The sequence below is a fragment of the Marmota marmota genome, unplaced genomic scaffold, assembly GCF_001458135.2.
Source record: "Marmota marmota marmota unplaced genomic scaffold, marMar, whole genome shotgun sequence".
Classification (NCBI taxonomy): domain Eukaryota; kingdom Metazoa; phylum Chordata; class Mammalia; order Rodentia; family Sciuridae; genus Marmota; species Marmota marmota.
The window spans coordinates 34,804,906-34,812,121 of NW_025999932.1; the positions used below are offsets into that span (position 1 = coordinate 34,804,906).

Genomic DNA, 7,216 nt, shown 5'->3' on the forward strand with positions numbered 1-7,216 from the left:
TAGGCAAGCACTCTGCCACTGAGCTACAGCCCCAGCCCATAATTTTTTTTTTTTAATCCAGAATCAGGATATACACATTAGTGGTGCAGCTCAGAAGGTAGAGTTGTCGTTGCCTAGCATTGAAGAGGCCCTGGGTTATTTTCCCTGCACTGAAAGAAAAAAAATAAAAAACCCATACACATAAAAGTAAATTTTTTAATGCTTCAGTGTTAATAAAAACTTTTTCATCAAGCACTTTACAGCTATTACCTGAATAAATCCTTCAAAATACCCAATAATGTAAAAGCATGACTTACCTTTCACAGAAATTAAAACTGAGGTACAATGAGCTAAGAAATTAACCTAAAGCCTTATCTATGAACCTTATCTAATTATATTCAGACTTAAACAACCATTATCCAAACTCAGAGTTCATCTCCTGTTTACTACACTTTCTGCCTCCCTAAAATGTTGGGATTTTTCTAATAGACTAGAAATTAACTTCTGCTTCAAAATTTTTTTTCCAAAAAAATTGATATTTGAAATAATTTTTCTTTCTTGGGTACTTGTTGCCAATTAGCTCTGCCTGGAAGCAGTTCCGTTTGTGATAAAAAGCCTAGAGACAACATAAATAACAATAATAAAGCTGATGTTTGTTTACATTTGTATAGCACAAATCAGGTAGGGGATTTTGAGCTATTAGCACTTGCTTAAACAATCAGCCACAGTCTGAATACAAAAAGAGCAACCACACCTTCCAGAATGTTGGTTTATCTGGAACTCTTTCCAAAACTTTCCTTATCCTGAATAAAAGCACATCAAATCAAGCTCAAGGGCCATATTGAGCTCTCTCTGCACCAATGAAAGTGATTAGTGTTGGATTTTTATCCAAAAGCCTTCCCCCTCACTCAGTCAAGTTGCAGAGCTTGGATTTAGAACAAACATATTTTAATGGTGAGTCTTATTCCAACTATATTTTATCCAGCTCTATTGCCTATTGCAGTACCTACTGGGGACTGGTCAAAGCCATAAATTTTACTTTCATGAGGTAATAAACAAAATTAAAAGCAAAACAAGCAAAACCCTTGTGTCCCTCTCTATATTTTCAAGTTGGCCTCAAAGTGAATTGGAGAGTGTCCCCCTCTACTGCCCATCAAGCATAAAATAACAGAGATATTTTAAAAGCACCTTTAGAAAATCTTACTGGGGGAATCCAGTAGGATTAGGCATCCAAGTTCCCAGTTTTCACAAAAAGCATGAATAAGAAAGACATCCTTCAGGGGACAGCTGAGGCTCTGCATGCTTTTTCAGCCTGTCATTGCAAAGGGCCTGCAGCATCCCTAGACCGAAGGCCAGTTTTCCTCTGAAGACCTTATCTGGGGCCACTTGCCTTTGGGTGGGGAACAGTTCAATTGTCAATGAATCACAAAAGGAAAATCACTCCTCCAGGAAAAGTCCTCCTTTCAATGACCCACTGAACACTGCTTAGTGCAGCCAGCAGCTGTGAAACCTCAGCGGATGTTGAAGATGAATGCCAACTTTTGTATGACACTTAAGTAAAGCTAAACCAGAGAATCCTCCAAATTTTTTAAATATATTTGATTCTTGATTTAATTTTTTTTCTTTTTTTCACTTTTCACTGTAGACAGAGCCACATTAGATGTCCGACAAAGGCCTGGGGCAGTAGGGTAGAGAAGGAACGGAATGTTCATGGACGTGGCAGTTGTGTCCCTCAGTCATCTCCAGCCAAGGCTGATGCAAGTAGAAAGTTGTAGAAACACAGTGGCTCTTTACAGATCAAAGTAGCCTTTAAACAAGTATGCCATGATGTTGGTCCTATATGCAAAATATGAGAAAGGGAAAATCACAAATGGATCTTCCAAGAGGAGCAGAAGATAGGCAAAGCATGACTAGAAGTTCTTTATTCCCTAAGTAGTGTTCCATTTATTCTTCATTTTGAATTTTTATCTTGGTATGACTTGCCACCTACATATCTCAAAGAGGTTTTGTAAGGATTAAAACAATGTCTTTAAGTGCTTTGAAACAGAGATGAAATGTTTGTTCTTTGACATTGGTACAACCTCGTGGGTAGATTTTTGTTGCTATCCATATTACTTTAACTTAGGTAAATACATGATTTCTAAATCACTGATATTTTGTTCTAAATCTTACTACAGCTCCTTCAAGTTCACGCGTTACCCACATTGGTTGCCAGAATCCAACCAGTCCTCTTGTGAATTCAGAGACAACATGTATTATGACCCAGGACTGTCATAGCAAGGGGTTGAGGAAAGGTCTCTAATCTCAGGGATTTTTACTACTTGTCTGTGTCCTACAGCTATGAAGGTTTGTTGTTGTTGTTGTTGTTGTTGTGTGTATGTGTGATGCTGGGGGTAGAACCCCAAGTCTCACACATGCTAAATAAGTACTCATTCTGGCACTATACCCCCAGCCCAGCTATGAGTTTTATTCTTGTTTTTGTTTTGCTAGGAGGTAATAGTCTCCCTGTGTGCCCAGGCTGGTCTTAAACATCTGGATTCAAGTAATCCACCTGCCTCAGCCTCCCCAGTAGCCGAGACTTCAGCAGGCACCCTGTGTCCACATACTTGGCCAGCGGGAGAGGCTATTATTTATTTAGCCATGCTGGGGATCTGTCCCAAGGCCTCACACGTGCTAAGCAAATGCTCTACCACTTACATCCCCAGCCCTTTTCATTCTATTTTGGGACAGGGTCTGGCTAAATTGCACAGGGTGGCCTTGAACTTGCAATACTGTTTCAGTCTTTAGAGATTTATAGACATATACCACCATGGGCCCAGCCAGCTAAAGTTTAAAAGGAGAGAAAAAAAAGGTTGGGGAGAATTAGTTGAGAATTCTGAATCTTAGCGCCACCTTTTTGTATGGTCGGATATGGGAAAATTTTGCTATTAAAGCTTTTAAAATCCTCTTATATTAGTCTTGATAGTCTCAGCAGGCAATTAAAAAGCAGTTAAAAATAAAGTTAGCTGACTCATTTCAGGAGTTTAGCTGCTGATGCCAGCTTCAACTGATAATGTTATCATAGAAAGCAACACAACAACTTTAACAATGGAGCAAATTTCTCTAAAATAATTGCAAAAGAGTATTGTACAATGCAGTCTTTGTTTTTTCTGTGGTTCTTTGAGTAATTTTTTTGCTACTAGGGATTGAACCCAAGGGCTCTTTACCACTGAAGCTAGATCACCATCCTATTACCCCAACCCCCAACTCCCACCCCATTTTTCTAAAACAGGATCTTGCTAAGTTGCTGAGACTGACCTGGAACTTATGATCCTTCTCCCTCAGTCTCCCAAGGTTTTGCACCACTAAGCCCAGCTACAAATGACTATCTTATGAAGAGAAAATAAAACAAAACAAAAAGATTATAAAATTAGCTCTCTCGGAAAAAAAGAAATGGAAAATATATAGAACAGTAACCACAAAAAGATTACTACTTATAAGGAATTGAAATCTACTGGCTGCTTAAATCCTGGATCTTTTTTCTGAGTTAATTTTTTTTTTAAGACTAATTAAGCACTTCTTTAGGAAAAAGACAGTAGCTTAATTTTAATGTTCGCTTTTTAAAGTGGAAGGGATTTATGTCTCTTCATGTCAACAAATTATTTCTAACAAGACACACCACCTGTATTATCAGATTCTGTAGTTATTCCTAGATTAGTTATTCTTGGCATTCTTACTGTAAAACCACGTGTCAACTTGTGTTTGCATGTGATGCATATACACACCAGGATTCTATTAAAAGATATCATATATGCCACCTTATTTTCACAGTATAATTAAAATATACAACAAATTTAGTCAGTAATAAAAAATGATGAGAACCATGGAAACCTCTTAAATTAGCAATTACAAGAACCTGAAATTAAAAAATAAAGTAAGTTGCTAACTGACATGATCAAGATAAGAATTTGTGGGGCTGAGATTGTGGCTCAGAGGTACAGCGCTCGCCTAGCACGTGCAAAGCTCTGGGTTCGATCCTCAGCACCACATAAAAATAAATAAACAAAATAAAGGTATTATGTCCAAATATAACTAAAAAATAAAAATATTAAAAAACATAAGAATTTGTATTGTAAATGTCACCTCCCCCTCAAAAAAATTTAAAGATGTGTGAAAACTCGTTTTGCTGTTGCTTTGTTTTTTGTTTAGCAAGGACCTTCTTAGTGACCTTTGCTAATAAATTCTTGAACTGATCATAATGGAAGAACAATTTTTTTATATTTATTTATTTTTTAGTTGTAGTTGGACACAATACCTTTATTTTAATTATTTTTATATGGTGCTGAGGATCAAACCCAGGGCCTCACATGTGCTAGATGATCACTCTACCACTGAGCCACAACCCCAGACTGGAAGAACTATTTTTAAGCAGGTCATGAGGGAGAAATTATTGAAGTAGACATACTGGATAAGGTATTCTTGTTCCCCAAAGGGATTCAGGGGTCTTTTCTTTTTCTTTTCTTCTCTTTTCTTTTCACCAGGATTGGACCCAGGGGCACTTAACCACTGAGTCACATCCCCAGCCTTTTTTACTTAAAAAAAAAAAATATATATATATATATATATTTATTTATAATTGGACACAATGCCTTTATTTCACTTATTTATTTTTATGTGGTACTGAGGATAGAACCCAGGGTCTCGTGCATTCGAGGAAAACGCTCTACCACTGAGCCACAACCCCAGTCCCCTTTTTTACTTTTGAGATAGGGCCCCACTAAGTTGCTTAGGACCTCGATAAATCACTGAGGCAATTGTGATCCTCCTGCCTTGGCCTCTGGAGTAACTGAGATTCAAGGCATACACCACCACGCCCGGCAGGATCTTTTTTGAATTGGACCAAGATGGAAGGACATCCAAGTTCCTGAAATAGTTTTAGACAAAGCTCACCATCTGCCTCTACCTTATCCTTCCACTTTCCCTCTTCTCTCAACTGAGAAAAAGAGTAATAAAGGGAAGACAGAGAAATTTTTTAAACCAGGATTTCCTACTCAATTAAAAATCCTAAGGATACTGTGGTTCTGGTACATACCCATAATCATGTGACAGCACTCCACTGATACCCACCAGGGACCAGACTGCTCCCAAGCACTGTGCTTCTTCACTTTAAATGGTACCTGTCGACCCCAGCTGTCCTACAACTGATCCACCTCTGGCTGCCGTGAGGCTCATCCTGTGACTGTCGGCTCTGGTAGTGGTCCTGTCCATGGTTTTGGAAAGTCCAGCCCCAGCTCAGGCTGCCCCAGACGTCTCTAGCACCTTGGAACTGAGGGAGTTTTTAAACACCCTGGAGCACATGGCCGGGCAGCCATGGACCACATCAAACAGAGTGACATTCCTGCCAAGACCTGGAATTGGTTTTCTGAGACATTCAACAAAGTGAAGGAGAAACTCAAAGCAAACTTCTCTAGAATGCCTGCAGGACAGAGCCTAAACAAAGACTCCCTCCATGATGCCCGAGATGGCCCCCATCCCATACTAATAAAAATGCTATAAAAATAATAATAAAAGTAATAAATGGTACCTGTCAGTTAGTGATAGGGTACTTGCCTAGCGTGTGTAAAGTCCTGAGTTCCATCCCCTGCACCAAAAGCAAAACCAAACTATGACAAGTGGCCCTGGAAGTATATGCCTGTTATACCAGCAACTCTGGAGGTTGAGGCAGGAGGATAGCCAGTTCCAGGCAGCCTCAGCAATTTAGCAAGGCCCCATTTAGACACACAGAGATGTGCCTGCACGGAGAGAAGGCCATGCCAGGACCCAAGGAGAAGGTGGCCATCTACAAGTCAAGGCAAAAGGCCTCAGGAGAAATCAAAACCACTTCCAGCCTTCAAAACTGTGAGGAAATAAACTTCTGTGTTTAAATCCCCAAGTCTATGGTATCTTGTTATAGCAGCCCTAGGAAATGAATACACTGGCTAGACAATCAGTTGTCTTTCTTACAGGCAAGCACCAACACACCCAACTAGTTTAGGTTAGTTTTTTTTTTTTTTTTGTACTGGGGATTGAATCCAGGGGCACTTTATCACTGAGTTATATCCCAAGCCCTTTTTATTTTTTTGAGATAGAAACTCGCTAAATTGCCCAGGGCATCCTTAAATTGCTGAGGCTGGCCTCGAACTTGTGATCCTCCTGCCTCATCCTCCCAAATGGCAGAGATTACAGGCATGCACTACCATGCCTGGCTTAGGATAGATTTTTAACATTCAATTGAGGATCTAAAGACCCTAATCCAGTTAAACAAATAAAGCACTAATGTGTCAGTAAAAATCTGAACTGAACTTTCAACTAAACCCTAACACTTCGTTTATTAACAAGCATCATGGCCATTATTATAGGTGATGTGCCCTAGATGATGGCCCTTACTTATGTGCCCTATATTGTTCTAAGCCCTGTCCTTGGAAATTCATTTAACCTTCACAAAACCCCGTGGGGCAGTATTATGTTACAGATGAAGAAACTGAGGCATAGACAGGTTGAGTTACTTGCAGGAGGCTGTGTAGATAGCACATTGGAGCTGTGATCCCAACATCTTTGCTTTTAACTAGTAATCCATGCTGCTTCTTTAATTAATAGATCTAATAGTTGTTACCCCTCCCTCACCAAACAGCAGTGCAAAGTAGGCGTAATCTACTTAGACCTGGACTTAAAACACCTAACTCCGGCCAGGCACAGGGTTACAGTTATATAATGCCAGAAGAAGCTCCAGAGGCTAAGGCAGGAGGATGGCAAATTCAAGGCCAGAACTGGCAATTGAGCAAGGTCCGCATCTCAAAATGAAAAGGACTGGATTTGTAGCTCAGGGGCAAAGCGCTCCAGATTCAATCCCCAGTCAGGGGCGAGGTGGGGAGGGGACCTAACTTCCGATTCAAGCTCTATTGGTATTCTTCCAGGAAGTTTCCCTATCTGAATAATAGACACCAGAATATGTGCCTGCTCTGGGGGTCAACAGAGATAATGGTACAAAGATGCTAGCAGGTGGGATTAGCCTCAGGCATTGCCCGCCTGTTTACTAGTCCTTTTATCTCAGTCCCACCAGGGGTTTCCACCCCTTTCCAGCTGTCTCGCATCTGCAATGCATGCAGATGCAATCCTGCCTTTCTTACGGGTCCCTTAGTCCTTGCCCTCAGTAAACCCAATTGAGGACGAGGAAGAGGAGTCGCTGGACTGTGGAAACCTTTTGCAGAGAAGCCTATTG

At 40.3% G+C, this 7,216-nt stretch overlaps 1 pseudogene; it reads left to right on the forward strand.

Moving 5' to 3' along the window:
- The first annotated feature begins 4,739 nt into the window (after nt 1–4,739).
- Nucleotides 4,740–5,849, forward strand: LOC107140790 (annotated as a pseudogene).
- The last annotated feature ends 1,367 nt before the right edge of the window (nt 5,850–7,216 follow it).